The sequence below is a fragment of the Hemicordylus capensis genome, chromosome 4 (genome assembly GCF_027244095.1).
Source record: "Hemicordylus capensis ecotype Gifberg chromosome 4, rHemCap1.1.pri, whole genome shotgun sequence".
In the NCBI taxonomy this organism is placed as follows: Eukaryota; Metazoa; Chordata; class Lepidosauria; order Squamata; family Cordylidae; genus Hemicordylus; species Hemicordylus capensis.
Window position 1 is genome coordinate 8,021,807 of NC_069660.1, and position 15,474 is coordinate 8,037,280.

The 15,474-nt window shown below is 44.4% G+C and overlaps 1 protein-coding gene and 1 non-coding gene across 9 annotated transcripts in view; one reads left to right on the forward strand and one right to left on the reverse strand.

Moving 5' to 3' along the window:
• The window catches only part of ZBTB46 (zinc finger and BTB domain containing 46), a 103,569-nt gene extending 88,362 nt beyond the window's left edge, over window positions 1-15,207 (reverse strand). For 4 of the 8 annotated variants that reach the window (XM_053244763.1, XM_053244757.1, XM_053244764.1 and 1 more), the window contains exon 1: window positions 2,187-2,324. The gene's annotated coding sequence lies outside the window, so the exon portion shown is untranslated. Of the gene's footprint in view, window positions 1-2,186; window positions 2,325-5,290; window positions 5,393-14,016; window positions 14,310-14,359; window positions 14,584-15,073 lie in introns of those variants that run through there. The other 4 variants (XM_053244758.1, XM_053244761.1, XM_053244760.1 and 1 more) reach the window with 4 other exon arrangements.
• Window positions 848-954, forward strand: LOC128325531 (U6 spliceosomal RNA). The gene has a single exon (XR_008307513.1). It is a non-coding gene; the product is annotated as a U6 spliceosomal RNA (small nuclear RNA).
• Window positions 15,208-15,474: the final 267 nt, after the last annotated feature.

Genomic DNA, 15,474 nt, shown 5'->3' on the forward strand with positions numbered 1-15,474 from the left:
ATAACAAGATAAAATCAACTAGAGGTTATCTAGGTTTTAAATTTTTTTTAATAGAGATTATTTTTATATTTACATTAATAGCTCTACTTTCTGTATTTTAATTGTGTATTTTAAATATGCAGAATTGTAAACCACTGAGATAATTTTAATCAAAAGTAGTATATAAATAGAATAAATTCTATTATCTAGTGATGTACGTATCAGGTGGTATAGAAATATGATTAAATTTATTTATTTATTTATTTATTCGATTTCTATACTGCCCTTCCAAAAATGGCTCAGGGCGGTTCACACAGAGAAATAACAAATAAATAAGATAAACAAAATGGATCCCTATCCCCAAAGGGCTCACAATCTAAAAAGAAACGTAAGACAGACACCAGCAACAGTCACTGGAATAGAAACTAAGAGTTCCTATCATCTGATTTAGCCACAGAGGTTAGGAGGGGCAGATCCTGGCAAGTTCTGGAGAGTGACATCATGACAAATTATGCCCTTGAGGTTTCCCCATATGCCCCTACAGCTGTAGCAAATTTGGTTCAAATTGGTTAGGTGGTTCAAAAGTTAGCCTACTTGCGCCTCAAAAGTTTACACGTCCACCATCTTGAACCAGTGTGGATGACATTATCACAGGCAATGCCATGGAGGTGTCCCTGTGTGTCACTCACTGCAACTGTACCTAATTTGTTTCAAATCAGTTAGACAGTCCACAAATTAGCTCACTTGCGCTATGTTCACACGGGCACCATCTTGAACTGGAGTGGATGACATCATCACACACCACGTCATTAGGGCATCCCTATGTGTCCCTACAGCTGTATCAAATTTGGATCAAATTGGTTAGGCGGTACTCGCTTCGGCAACACATATACTAAAACTAGAATGATACAGAGAATATTAGCATGGCCCCTGAGCAAGAGTGGCATGCAAATTTGTGAAGCATTCTATTTTTTAAAAAACCCAAAAATAAATTGTAGGTGGTTCACAAGTTAGCCTACTTGCACCTCAAAATTTTATGCATCCACCATCCTGAATCAGGGTGAATGACATCACGAACTATGCCATTGAGGTGTCCCTACAACTGTACCTGATTGGTTCATAATGGTTCAGGCGTTGCAAAATTGATGGGGGGGTGGTGACGGACACGTGGACACACACACACACAGAATGCCAGGTGATCTCATAAGCCTACTGGAAAATAGGCTATAAAGAGTGTGAATTGCAAGTTAAAGTGCCCATCTTAACTTTCGCACCATATAAACTGACTTTGAACAATGCCATATATTATGCGGCTTTAGAAGTGAGGCTCTGTGTATTCACACTTTGCCTTGATCTTTCAGCTCAAGAATGGGCAAGGGAGGGGTCATCCAGGCAATTTTCAAGTTTCCCCTTCATGAAATCCTGCCTGATATACAAAGCACAGTGCTTCCCCAAAATGCTACCAGTATAGTAAATGTCCAACCAGAAATTCAACATGCCCAATCCAGCTTACTTCCTACTGATACTCCTTATGCTTTCCTGTCTAATGCATCTCTATAAGGCACAGTTCTTTCCCCAAATGCTATGTACTACAGCATGGCCTGAATCCTTACACAAGAGTAGACCCCTAACTTTGCTTATGACCATCTACTCTTGAGAAAGGATGCAAGACTCACTTCTGAGTAAGGCTGTAGGTCACTCACAAGTAAGGGTGCAGTCGACCCATAAGTGAAGGTGGGGCTTCACTGGTACAGAAGGCCAATGCACAAGTAGACTATCACTTATGGATCATGTTCAATACTACTTGTAAGTGTGACCTTCACTCATACAGATGCAAAGTCTACTCACAAGTAAGAGTAGGTGGTCTTGAAACCAAGCATGAACCATTTGCTTAGGAGTAAAGCTGTGGGTCTACTTGAAAGTAAGGACATGCAGTGAGGAGGGTAGGTCTACTCATGTGTAAAGGTGTGGGTGCATGGAGCCTCATTTCTAAAGCAGCATAATATATTAGAATGTATGAAGTATTTACAGTTGCTTGCATTTGGCACAGAAGTTGGGCACCTTAATTTGCAATTTATTCTCTTTTTAGAGCACAATTGAAAGCATCTTCTCATCTTAAACCGAAGTTTTTGGAAATGAATTATTTCTCTCTGCACAGTCAATTTCTGTATTCCTTTTCCAGGAGAAAGAAACATTGGTAGACTTACCGTGAAGGGTTCTTTTTCAGGTATGGGGAGGGCATCCATGACGTACTGGGTTGTTCAGTTCTGCATGCTCCAAGACAGGGCCAATGAGCTTTTAGCAGGCAGTGTACTCCGTCTGTTCCGCCCCTTCTTGCCCAGTTCTGGTCTCGTGGAGCGACAGGAGAGAAAAAACACTAAAACGCCTGCAATTAACTGCGACAAATGCACTATGCAATGCTGGACCTCAGAAAGGATACATTGAAGGAAAACAGATTGGAATACACAGGGGATAGTAGACACTAAAACCCTAGAAGTTGCTCCGTCACCCACATAGAATACAACCCCCCCCTTTTTTATCCGCGGGAGGGCAGGATGCCCTCCCCATACCTGAAAAAGAACCCTTCACGGTAAGTCTACCAATGTTTCTTTTTCCAGTGTATGGGGAGGGCATCCATGACGTACTGGGACATACCCAAGCCAACTATCTAGGGTGGGAGAGGATGAGAACAAAATTATAACACCTTCTGTAGAACCGTACGAGCCACGGCAGCCTGTGGTTCATAGAAAGAAGGGATCTTATAGTGCTTTACGAAAGGTGACAAGGAAGTCCATGTTGCTGCTTTGCATATGTCTTCCAGTGGAACCCTGGCTGAAAAGGCCGCTGAAGTGGCTACACTTCTGGTGGAGTGTGCTGTAATGTTAGAGGGAGCCTTCAAGTGAAGAGACTCATAAGCACTGGCAATAGTAGATCTTAGCCATCTAGCTAGTATATGCTTAGACACCTTTTTGCCCAAAGACGCCGGAAGGAAAGAAACAAAAAGGGCATCTGATTTTCTGAATGCGCTCGTTCTCTGAATATAAACGCGCAAGGCCCTCCTGACGTCCAAGGTGTGCCAAACCCGTTCTTTTCTATGTTTGGGTTTGGGACAGAATGAAGGTAGAACAATTTCTTGTCCTCTGTGAAAAATAGTATTGACCTTTGGGATAAAGATGGGGTCCAATTTTAAGACTACGGAGTCCCTCTGGAAAATGCACAATTCATCCCTGATAGACAGAGCCGCTAATTCTGACACACGTCTGGCGGAAGTAATAGCGATGAGGAAAAGGACTTTGAATGATAGTAATCGTAAAGGCACTGTGTGCAGGGGTTCGAACGGCGGACCGGTCAATGCGTTCAGAACCTTGTTTAGATTCCACGTTGGAAACCTCTGAACACGCGGAGGATGTAAATTGACGGCCCCCCTTAGAAAACGGCGAATATAGGGGTGGAGATGTGTGGTGTCCTCGGAGGACATATTTAGAATGGACGACAAAGCGGAAGTTTGACGTCTCATTGTGTTAGGTCGAAGCCCTTTGTCGATGCCCGCTTGCAAAAAACCAAGTACCTCTGGAACCCCTGCCTGCAGAGGGTCTGTGCCGTTCTTTCTAGCCCAGGCGCAAAAGGTAGCCCAAGTAGCCTGATAAATTCTAGATGTGGAAGGACGCCTAGCTGCTAGGATAGTGTCCTGGACCTTAGCCGAGTACCCTTTGGTCACCAGTGCCGAGTGTTCAACCTCCAAACGTGGAGGTGTAGCCACGCTGGGTCTGGATGCAGCACCGGACCTTGACACAGGAGGTCTCTCCTCACTGGCAGTGGCCACGGTTCTTGGATCGATAGGGTCACCAGATCCGAGAACCATGGCCTCCTTGGCCAATAGGGAGCTATCAGCACCAAGTTGGCCTCCTCTATAATCATTTTTCTGATCACTGCCCCTAGGATTGACAATGGTGGAAAAACGTAAAGAAGGCCCTCCGGCCACTTTGAAATCAGTGAGTCCTGCCCCTCCGCCTGCGGGCATAGGAACCTTGAATAGAATCTGGGGAGCTTGTGATTTCGGGGCGAAGTGAACAAGTCCACCGTCGGTCTGCCCCATAGGTGTGTAATCTGATTGAATACCTCCGGGTGGAGTTCCCACTCTGCAGGGTCCAACTCCTGGCGACTTAGCCAGTCTGCTTGAACATTGAGTACTCCTGCGAGGTGTTCCGCTGTGATCGAGCTGAGGTGAGTCTCCGCCCAGGCGAATAATAGATACGTTTCCTTCATCAGGGAACGGGACTTCGTCCCGCCCTGTTGATTTATATGTGCTTTTACTGTGGTGTTGTCTGTCTGAACCAGAATGTGTCGTCCCGCTACTAGGCCTACAAAACTTTCTAGAGCCAGACAGACCGCCTTCAACTCTAACCAGTTGATATTGTGGCGTAGGTCGGACTGAGTCCACTTTCCCTGAGCCTGGGTTGTGAGGCAGTGCGCTCCCCATCCCAAGAGGCTTGCATCTGTGGTCACTATGACCTTCTGTGGTACCAACAGGGGGAGTCCCTTCCTGACTGCTGATGATGTCCACCAATTTAGGGAGTTCTTCACCCCGCCCGGAAGAGGAACCCATATCTTTTTCTTGTCCATTATGTGTTCCTGATAAGGTAGGAGGTGCCATTGAAGGGGCCTTAAATGCCATCGAGCCCATGGCACACAGTCTAAGCATGAGATCATGAGACCTAGAATGTGGGCCAGGTGCATCAGAGGGGCCCTTGATCGCTTGAAGTAAGGAAAGACTGCCCTTAGAATTTTTAATCTCCTTTCCTTCGGTAGGCTCACGAGAGCCTGTTCCGTATCGATATGTGCAGATATGCTTCTGATAAGTCTAACGATGCCAGCCAGTCTCCTGGTAGTATGGCCGATTTTATAGACCGGAAGGACTCCATGCGAAAAGGCTTCTTCCGCACATACCGATTCAACCTTTTTAGGTTGAGGACCGCTCTCCAAGAGTCGTCCTTTTTTTTTTTTTTTTTTTTTTTTTTTTTTTGGGCACAAGGAATAAACGGGAAAACACTCCCCCTGGGTTTGGGGACGCCGGAACAGGTTCTATGGCCTGTATATCTAGAAGGTGCCTTATGGCTTCCTGCATCAATGACTGTTTTTCCCGGTCCGCCGGCATAGGAGTTTTGAAATAAAAATCTGGGGGGTCGTTGAACAAGTCTATACGGTGGCCGTGAGAAACCGTCTGTAAAACCCAGCGGTCCGAAGTGGTTTCCCCCCATATATGTGCAAAAACTCGTAACCTGCCGCCGACTGGGTACGAGTCATTGCTTACAGTTTCGTAGGTCTTGTTGGTTTCCAAAGGCTCCAGGCTTCCTCCCTGAACCCCTTGGTTTGAAGTTCCAAGGCTGACGCCACTGTCTGCCTTGCGCCCCTCTGGGTTCTCTGTCTCTGTCTCTGAAACCGCCTCGGTAGTTAGGTGCCCCCATCCGGCCGAAGGACCTGTAGGAACGAAAGGAACTCTGATAGCCTGGACTAGCTCTAAACTGCCTCCTGTCTCCCCGTCCCACAGGCATGGCTTTCTTTTTGTCGTGCGTCTCTACCAATACAGGCTCGAGAGCCTCTCCAAAAAGCTTAGTTCCCCGAAAGGGGGCAACGGACAAAGTTGATTTAGACTTTGAATCCGCCCTCCAATGCCTAAGCCATAAGCCCCTTCTAATGGCCACGCCCGCAGACATTGCACGGGATGCGTGTTGCAGGCAGTCCAAGCTGGAATCTGCCATAAGGGCCGAAGCCCTAGCTATCTTGTTTAGGCCTTGTCTGAGCTTGACATTCTCTGGAGGAACCAGTTTAGCTAACTCCTTGGTCCATAATATGGTTGCCCTGGCGAAAACCGAGTTGGTTGCCGCTGCTCTAATAACCGTGGCAGAAGCCTCGTGGCCTTTTCGTAAAAGATGTTCTGTCTTCTTTTCCTCAGGTGATTTGAGGAACTCATCGCCTTCTTTGCTGACCAAGGCGCTAGTCACCAACTGTGCCACCGGGGCGTCGACCACGGGAACTGTTAGTAACGACATAATGTTATGAGGTAAATTATACAGCTTCTTTGGGAAATTCTGAGTTGGCTTGGAAGCTCCCGGAACCCCCCACTCAGCCAACATGACCTCCTTGAACATGTTGGGGAAGGGAACTGTGGCAGGTGAGGAAGAAGTGGAGGGGAACACCTTCTGATCCAAGCCCGCAACAGGTGTGGTGTCTGATTCATTAGAAACATCCTTTATTGCTCTCTTAGCTTTAGCTAACGGTATTTCAAATTCTGCCACGGAAAAGAGTCTGGCAGTGCTAGGTTTATCTGATGGGGTTTGCTCGTCAGAGAGCTCCCCCTCTTCCTTCTCAGACCCTTCTGAATCAGAGCCCGAGCCCCGCGGGGGTGCTATAGCATGGGACACACCAGAATGTTCCGCTCCCCTGCCCACTGGCGGATGAATTGTGCCATGTGCAGTATTTCCCTTGGGGTCAAGGTGGGACTGATTAACGACTGTAGAAAACCGGGGAGCAGTGGAAACGGTACTTTGTTCTACTGTTAAACGAGCACGTTTCTCTAAAGGAAAAAAGTCTTCTGGTAAAACTCCCTCCTCAGAAGAGGAATCAGAGTAAAGGCCTTGCAAGCGACGCTTTCTCCTCCGCCTGGCCATCCAAACCCGCTCCCCCAACGGAATTGATTGTCTGACAGGACTGGAACCAGGGGAGGAAGAAAAGGATGGACGACGGCCCCTACGCTGAGTAGCCACGGGTGCCCCAGAAACCTGATTTCCCCTGGGTACTAGGGGGTCAGCAGGTGCATGAGGTGGTACTTGTATAGCTGCCCCCCTGTCAGCTTGAGGGAGCAAAGGGGAGATTACCGCCATGCACTGTTTCTGTACAAGACTGCTTAGCCAGGATAGCTCTCTTTCAGAAAGAAGTTCCCCACTGGGGCCTGAAACTGTTCCCATAGTTGCAAAGGAATTTGTCTCCCCAGCAGACCCAGGCGCAATATGGGGCTGATTTGGCATTGAGCCAGGTGCCTCCAACACAGTACTAGGCCCCACATTAGCACCAGACCTGGCCGATCGTTTCTGGGGAGCAGAGAGCTGATCGGCTCGCAACAAAATGTCAGGCGCGATTTCGGCGGGAAAAGCCGTTAGAGTTGTTTCCCACTGTTGCTTTTTTACTGCCCGGAGCTGCAGCCGTTCACTCAGAGGAGCCTTGACCGAAGACTGAATTTTAACCTTCTTTTTCTTTTTCAGTTTGGTGCCCTCTGCACCCTTCAGGTGCTTAGCCTTCTTCAGTGCCTTTGCAGGCTTATCAGGCAAAGCGAGTTCCACTTTTTTACTCTCGGGCGCCTTAGATATGGTCGAGGTGTTGCTGGCGCTTTGTTCCCCAACTCCCGAGGGAGTTATTGGGGCATTAGGTCTTGATTCCCCAACTCCCGAAGGAGTTATTGGGGACTGAACAGGCGCATCGGATAGAGGACCCTCGGAAAGGGAGCCTCTCAGCATATCGCTGGTATGGGCGATCTCCATTACAGAAGCTAATGCGAAGTAAAGGAGGGGGGAGGAGGAGCGGTAAGGGCTAGGGCGGGGAGATTACTCACGAGGAAAATCACCAACAAACAGAGGAAACAACAATAGGAGAAGTAATTAAGGATCGAGTGCAACTCCTTTCCCCCCTTCGCACACAGAGAAAAAACAGCGAGGTCCAGCAGAAACGTCTGTCCTGGAGCGAAGACAGGACCAGAACTGGGCAAGAAGGGGCGGAACAGACGGAGTACACTGCCTGCTAAAAGCTCATTGGCCCTGTCTTGGAGCATGCAGAACTGAACAACCCAGTACGTCATGGATGCCCTCCCCATACACTGGAAAACAAACATACAACTCTCTCTTCCATTAGGTTAATATCATCATGACTAATAGTAAAGTTCCATACATGCGCGCGCACACACACACACACCCCTCAACCTATCTAGATAAGCTTTTACACTGCTGTCCCCCACAGACGTAACTACATAACTTCCTCAGAAAAGTATCACTTTACTACAGTCATAAGTAAAACTTGTGCTAGAAATCTGAAGAGATTTAACAATCAAGAGCCAGTGCCCAGCCATCACAAACATCATGACTGGCAAGAGAAGAATGAAAACTACTTAACTAGCTCTTACCTGAGGCCCACACATTCTCACTTCATGAGCATTATAACATTGTGTTCAGATTTAAATTATAATGTTTGAACATTTTGTTTTATTTTGTAGTGCTTGATTGTCAACAATGCAGATATATAAGTTTTGGGAGATATAGAAGTATGTTAAATAAATAATACTTTACCATCTCACCACCAGCATATCACTTGTGTGAAGAGACCTAAAGTACATTTTGCATATGTGCTGAGTACCACAGCCCTATATGAACATACAAGTGTAACCACCCCAGTGAGACTATTCTTCCAAGCTTAATTACGACATATTTTGGAAGAGAGGAAATACACTCATCATCGCCTTCCTTGTTTACATAACTATAGTTTACAACATTAAAATTGATACAAACTATGGCAAGCAGGAAAGAGTAAGGAAGGATATCCATGCAACCTGAAAGATGGTAGGTTTTTCCAGAATCCCAGCCCCTAGAATCTGCGTAACATCAGTCCCACAGATTTTGGTAGCATATTTTATTATAATATTAAGATTTGGTAGTTAATTTTTACCCACTCATACAACAATTCTACACCTACATATTTTATTTATATAAAATAAATATCTCATTAAAAAAAAACCCACACTGTTATTAGAACTACTGTTTCCCATAGGAATAAGATCCCAAAAGGGACACATAATTATAACTGGGCATCATGAATTTCCAAAACCAAGAGTATCAAAATGTCAGGGGCATTGTTAATGAATTTTCACTATGATCTGCAAACCAAATACTTCTCATCTGAAAACCTTTAAAAACAACATTTTACCTAGAAAGCAAGTTACTTTCAGAGAAGCAAGTTTAAATGAATGGCCCCCTTTTCTGCACAGCAACAAGACCACTGAATACAGATCAAAATATAAGCCATCTTTCATTACAATTATGGACAAGATAAGAATACTAAATTAAAGGCTAAACATCCATATCTTAGCAGAAGTTGCTAAATACTGGGGACGGTGGGTGGGGGGACAGGATAGAAGAAAGATGTTTAAAAGATATGTTTGAACTAGGATTATGCATTGCATTCATTAGCACTAGTGATACTGTAGCTGGAATGATGAACAAAGATTTTTTTTTCATAAAATCAGAAATAATGCCTTCAGAACCTTGTTAATCATGGACCTAGCATCCACAGTTTTGCCTAACCATGGTCGGGTAATTACCACCCTCAGTATATGCGAAAAAATTAGGCAATTAAAGGGTTAAGTCTCATGTATCTGCAGGTTGGAGATGGGTGGAAGTGACCTCTGAGGTCATTTCTGCCCACCATTTTGCAGACAGGAGGCATTTTATGGCTCATTTTTGTAAAAAGATAAAGAAAAGAAAAAGTGATTTTTCGCAAAAAACAAAACACCATGATTTTTTTTTTAAACTTTGGAGGGCATTGCTGGACAGCTGGGGACACAGAGCATAGTAGGGCACTTCTCCCCACCACCAATTTCCGTCCATTTTCATCAGCCCTTTTGCCCCGTTTTTGTCCTTTTATCCTGCTGCCTCAGGAACCTAACCCCCCAATTCCCATTGCCCTAATGCCCCGTTACCCGCAGTTTCACTATCCCTGCAGAAAAGAACCCCTGCAGATAACTGGGTTCTCCTGTATGGTCATGTAAGAATGCAACACTCAAGTGATGCTTCCCGATCATTTTCAAATCAGCTTGTCTCTGAATCACATTCTCTTCTGACTACCTTTCATTACATGCTGCAAAAAGATTGCATCTTCCATCCTTCTAGAACCAAGTAGCATTGGTCTGCACAATAGGATACATACAGAAGAACCACCACAACAGCATTCATGTTGCTAGTTGAAGCCAAGGACAAGAGAATTAATCAAGTATGCAAAGAGGTGGTATGCTATAGGTGTAGAAACAAAGTACCAGAAACCTGTAAGAAGAAAAAGCAATCACTGAAAGATCCAATTGCCCCTGGCAGCAAGCTTACCCAGGCAAGCACTACCAACTTTTGCTGGACAAATCAGTTTTCTAGTTCTTACCCTTTCCCCCAATTCTAATACACGAATATGGAGACAACTTCCAGTTTCTCAGACAGAGGCTTAACAGAGGATGATCCCTCAAGAAGAAACCTTTAAAGAAGATACTGTATAGTAGTTATTTGCAATGCTAATGTGAAAAGAGCTTCACTTTGATCCTATAGAATTGTTATAGCATGGGCAGGTACAAGGAGATTTTCAAATCTTCCTCCATCTGCATTGACCATGAAAGCCTTACTAGGAGAAAAATGGCCAAGGATAAGCAGTTTCATGAAAACTGTACTAGTAGTAGAAGAGTTCAGCACCCCCTGCTCTCCCTCCCCATCTCTTAAGAAAATCAGCAGTAACCCGATTTTTACACTCTGGTCTGCTGCTATCATGTCCAGTATGCCCCAGAAAACTGTAGCACACTTAGTGCTTGCTTCCAAATTCCATTATTCCAGTTTCATACACCACTAACATTTTGTTCATAAATCAAAATTAGCTCAAGAATATTAAGTTTGTTCATCGTTTGAATAAGAATATATTGCTACACTGAAATTTTAAAAGTGTTGTGAGAGCCAATCATAGACTGTAGTTTGGCCTTTTGCTCAGCACATCTGGTTGCAACAGGTTGGGAAAGTTGGTACAAACCAAAACATTTCTGAGAGACAATTCTTTGCAGACTCAGTAATTGTAGATGTAAGACAAAGATCTTTAAATCTGATATTATGAAGATGCATGTCTAAGATATCTCTTATAGTAACACAAGCATTACTGAGCATAAATGCAGCCTTAGTTTTCATTAACATCTGAGCAAAAGGTGTCTCTAAAAAGAACCCAACAATATAATTTCCAAAAGCATGAATCAAGGCTACTCAAGTGTTAATACTACACCCTTTACAGTATGAAGACAAGTTCTCAGACTAAGAGACATACCTTTCTGGAGACATGTCTTTCTAGTGAAGTTTTGACTGCTGACAGAGATGTATGTGAGATCCTTCTCAAGAACCACCCGCCCTATGGGCCAGGTATGCCAACCCACAATCTCCATCCTTGTATAGGAAGGACAAGGTTCAGTACGGTTAACCAACTGATCAACAATAATCTGTTTTCCTAAAACAGATTCAAACAATGCACATGTTTCTTTTACTTTTCCAATAAAGATAGGGGTGAGGGGGGAGAATGTTTAATCTATCTATCCTTTAAAAACTGTATAATAAACATAGTACAGAATACAACTGCAATCCTGTGCACAAAATTAAGCTGGAATTTGACTGGATATTTCAAAACCTATCATTTTGCATTGGTTTACATTTGGTTAGGCTTAAAAGAGTTCAGCTGATTTACTTTGGGAGGATTGCTGTGTTACCTTAAACTCCTTGGTCTGAAAGGTAAGCTAATAGCTATTTGAGCACACAGCAAATATTATACTAATCCTATTGTGCAAAGTGTCAGAATTTTCTGTCAAAAATGCAAAGTAATAGAGTTCAGGGAATTATGAGTGTAAAGGATAGCAATTAGAATTTCGGGGAGCCTTTCAAAGATTTAAACTAAGCTCCTTTTATCCTTTTATTTACCAATTAAATTAAGAATACAGCAACAAGGATTAGTTCACACTACAAATAATGCCGGAAAGTCATTTATGGTCTAGAAGAGGCTGCTGAAAGAGGCCAACAGAACAGAGTTTGATGCAAAAGAAATTGTGCATGGGAGATGTGAGCTGTTCTTGAAAATAATTTTGATGCAAGTAACTAGAAGGACAAAACGTTACCAAAGTATATAATTTCATATTCATCAGAAGTTGAACACTGAGAAAAAGTGGAATACTGCAATAAAAGGTGTTTGTGACAAAAGAATGGCAAAAGATATGCCCTTTAAACTATGTCTATCCAATTTCAATCAAGTACTAGAACAAAAACAAAAAACACTCCTCTACAATGAGTAGGTCTTATCCTCTTTCCCCTCCCACAATGTATGCAAAGGTTATTTTAGTAGATTATGCAAAAACCGTCTTAAAAGTTTCTCTCTCTCTCTCTCACTCTCACACACACAAGCTCACTCCAATTGGAAGAGAACATAGGCACCACTGTATAGATGCCCTAAAAATACAAGCCATAGGGACAACATGGCCCACTTCCTCTGTTCTCTGAAATGCAATATACAGGTCAGATCTTTGAGAGATTTATTTAGATAGTTATTTGCTCATTAGATAACATAATAATGTCCTTTTTAAAAAAGGACACACAAGTAGAAGTCATTCTGAACTTAAAATTAATTGGATCATACTTTCAGTATTAGACATGGCTATATAAGACATAGTCTGAAGTAAAGCCATTTATCAACAGCAGCAAGATTTTAAATAAGTGATCTACCAACAACAAAATATAGCATCTTATCTTCCATTTAAGTGGCAGCCACCATTAGTCTCTTAGCCTTGCTCATTCAACGCTTGTTCCAGTAAATCAAGACCTGAATATTGTTTCGTAGAGCCTGCCCCGTGAGACCCTCTCCTTTGTTGACTCCTTATGCACCCAAGTGATAATGTCTCAGTACATGTGGAAAACTTTGTGACCAACAGCAAACTCTAGCCATGCACACATATACCATATCACAAAAGGATTTCAATTTGAGAACCCAAGAAGCAATAGTTGTATTCAACTGCTATTAATTCAGTTCAGTATAGCTGATCGATAAAACAAAATTGACTTTCAAAGTGTTTCCATTTATTAAAATGGTAGTATAAAAAGCCAAGCTTTAGTGCACATGAAAAAAACCTGAGGTTTTGAAAGTTTTTGGGGTAAAACTGCAGCTTGTCTGTCTCACAGCAATAGTCTCATATCACTTTTTACCAAGATAGTGCCTCTCTCTCTCTCTTGAAAGTATCTTAAAATAGAAGTGGGGGAGTAGGAAACTGGGTTACAAATTATATAGTTAAAATACTAATATACGATACATATTTAGAAGAGTAAACAAATCTGAAATGATACAAGTACTGTACTGCAATTAAAATGCATGCAAGAACTTAAGCACAGGTGCCTGCAAGTGAACTGTTTCCAAACACATTTCCTTATTAGCATATCTTTAAACAATACTTATAATAATCTTGTTTCGGTAATCCATGCCACATAAATCCTATGGATTGCAGAACTGAATGCACAGAGGAAATACATTTTAAAGTCTCCTAGAATACCTTCCCTTTGCTTATACATTTCTTGACATTATTATATTGCTCTATCTTTTTAGATCATATAAAATTGTTCCTTTTTATTATTGACTCTTTAGCAGTACAGTGAGCAATAAAGAACTGTCTTTAAAATGAAGAAATCCCCTCACTGTTACAGTCCTGGAAATGTGCTTCATTCCTTATTTGTCATATGGGATTGAGTTATCAGACGCTGCTTGCATTACTTTTGTGAAACTGACATATCTATTTACAGACACAAAAAGGCAATCTATCACTTACAAGCCTCTTCCCTGGTGCCACCACCCCAATTTCTTTAAAGAAAATATTTTAAGATAGAAAACCTCTTTACTTCCTACACAAATTATTATTTTGGGGTGGCAGACCTCTCAATTGATTTTCTCTACCTGCATACAATATTGTCAAGTCAATTCCTTCGCTTACTTGTTACAAGCATATTGGAATTACAGCTATAGAAAGCATTATTTTGAAAGGTTGAGTTTTAAAAATATTTGTCTATTGGGTCACTTCCCATATTTCACCTTGCAATTAAAATGGAGGCAAGACCAGGCGATCTATGCCTGGCTTTAGGGGAGACAATAACCCCAAACAGGCCTGACTTTAAAGAGGCAGAAAGAGAAAGCAAAAGAAGAATAAATATACAAAACATGTTTCACCAACAGTATTACCTCATCCCTTTCTTCCAAGCAGTTATGAGCCACTCTCCCTTGACAAACTCTTGGTCCAACTTGCACAGATACTTAATTTTTAAGGCTTTTTGTTTTAAGTACTCAGAACAGAATGGAAGGGCTTGTTATTTTGTGGAGCTGCTGTTAAAATGCCCCCTTGTCTCCTCTCCACTCCCTTGAGCTGGGTGTTGACGCAGCAGAAATTACCAGCTGGAAAATTCCCCTTTTGGAGGTTAGGGGGGTGGGGGGAGAGAGGAAGGAGGAGAACAGAGGGGAGGGGGTGGGAGAGAGGCAGGGGGTTAAACCCTGCCAGTCACTGAGCTGTCCCCATTTATCCACCCACCTAGTCCCAAATAAGGCATCGTGTCCTGGGGTGAAGGAAGCTCGGAGAAGCTCCCTGCCTCTTCCACTCAGAGGGGAGGGGGTTAGCTTACCCCCTCCAGTTAAGAGTCTGCCCAGCAGCTGCCCTCGAGGGTCTCTGAGAAGACACTCACGAGGGACTCTTATCCCACAACATATCCATGGGTTGCGAGGGGCTAAGCTCCATTGGCTGAATACTTAGCACTTCGCATGGTGGGTGGGGTGGGGGTGGTTTAGGAAAAGAGGGACCTACTTCCAAAGAACCCCCCTTGGGGGGGAAGAGATGAATGCACGTGGTTGCCCCTCACTTTATGACCCCATTGTGCGGGAAACTGCCCTGACTTGACGCCCCCCCCCCAATGAGCGGGGTGGGGCAATTTCTCCGACCCTCGTGCCCCAAAGGAAATCAAGACCACTCCCTTGCCTAGAGAAGGCGAGAGAGGGAAAGGGATTCAATGCCCCCGAAATGGTGATGATTGGGGGGGGAGAGTTCTCAGGGCTTTCTCCCCCGCAAAAAAGAGGAAACAAGACGCGGAACAAGGGACGCCACTCAAGGTTGTGAAAGGTAAGAAATAAGTTGGAGAGAGCCAAGGGGGCGGGGAGCAAGAGTGTCCCAGTCCCCTCAGGACGGCGCACCCTCCCCGCTCAGGGAGACCATGGTGGGGGTTAATGATGCCCCCCCTTCTCTCGCTCTTACCTGGGAGTCATGAGGGGGGCAGCCGGACCGGAGCGCTGGCTCCACTCGGTCACTCAGTATCTCTCTTCTCAGGTTGTGAGGGGGGCAGGGGGGGGCGAGAGGGTGCGGGGCGCGCTCCCGCCTCCCCCTCCCTCAGGGGGGCGCGCGCGCGCGCCGGTTCCCTCACTCAACTTGGCCAAACCACTCGCCGGCCAAAGTGGGGGGGGAGTAGGTGGGCGTGACCAAGTGGGCGCGCGTGCCAGAGAAGAGGGGGAGAGGAGAACACCCATCTCCTCTCTGATTGGGTGTGACTGGACACAGGCCTCCCTAAGCCACGCCCCCGCGCTCTTCCTTCGGTGACGGCTCCGCCCCCCACCCTCCTGCTGGTCCTCGCGCTGGCAGGAGGAGAAGGCAAGAGAGCG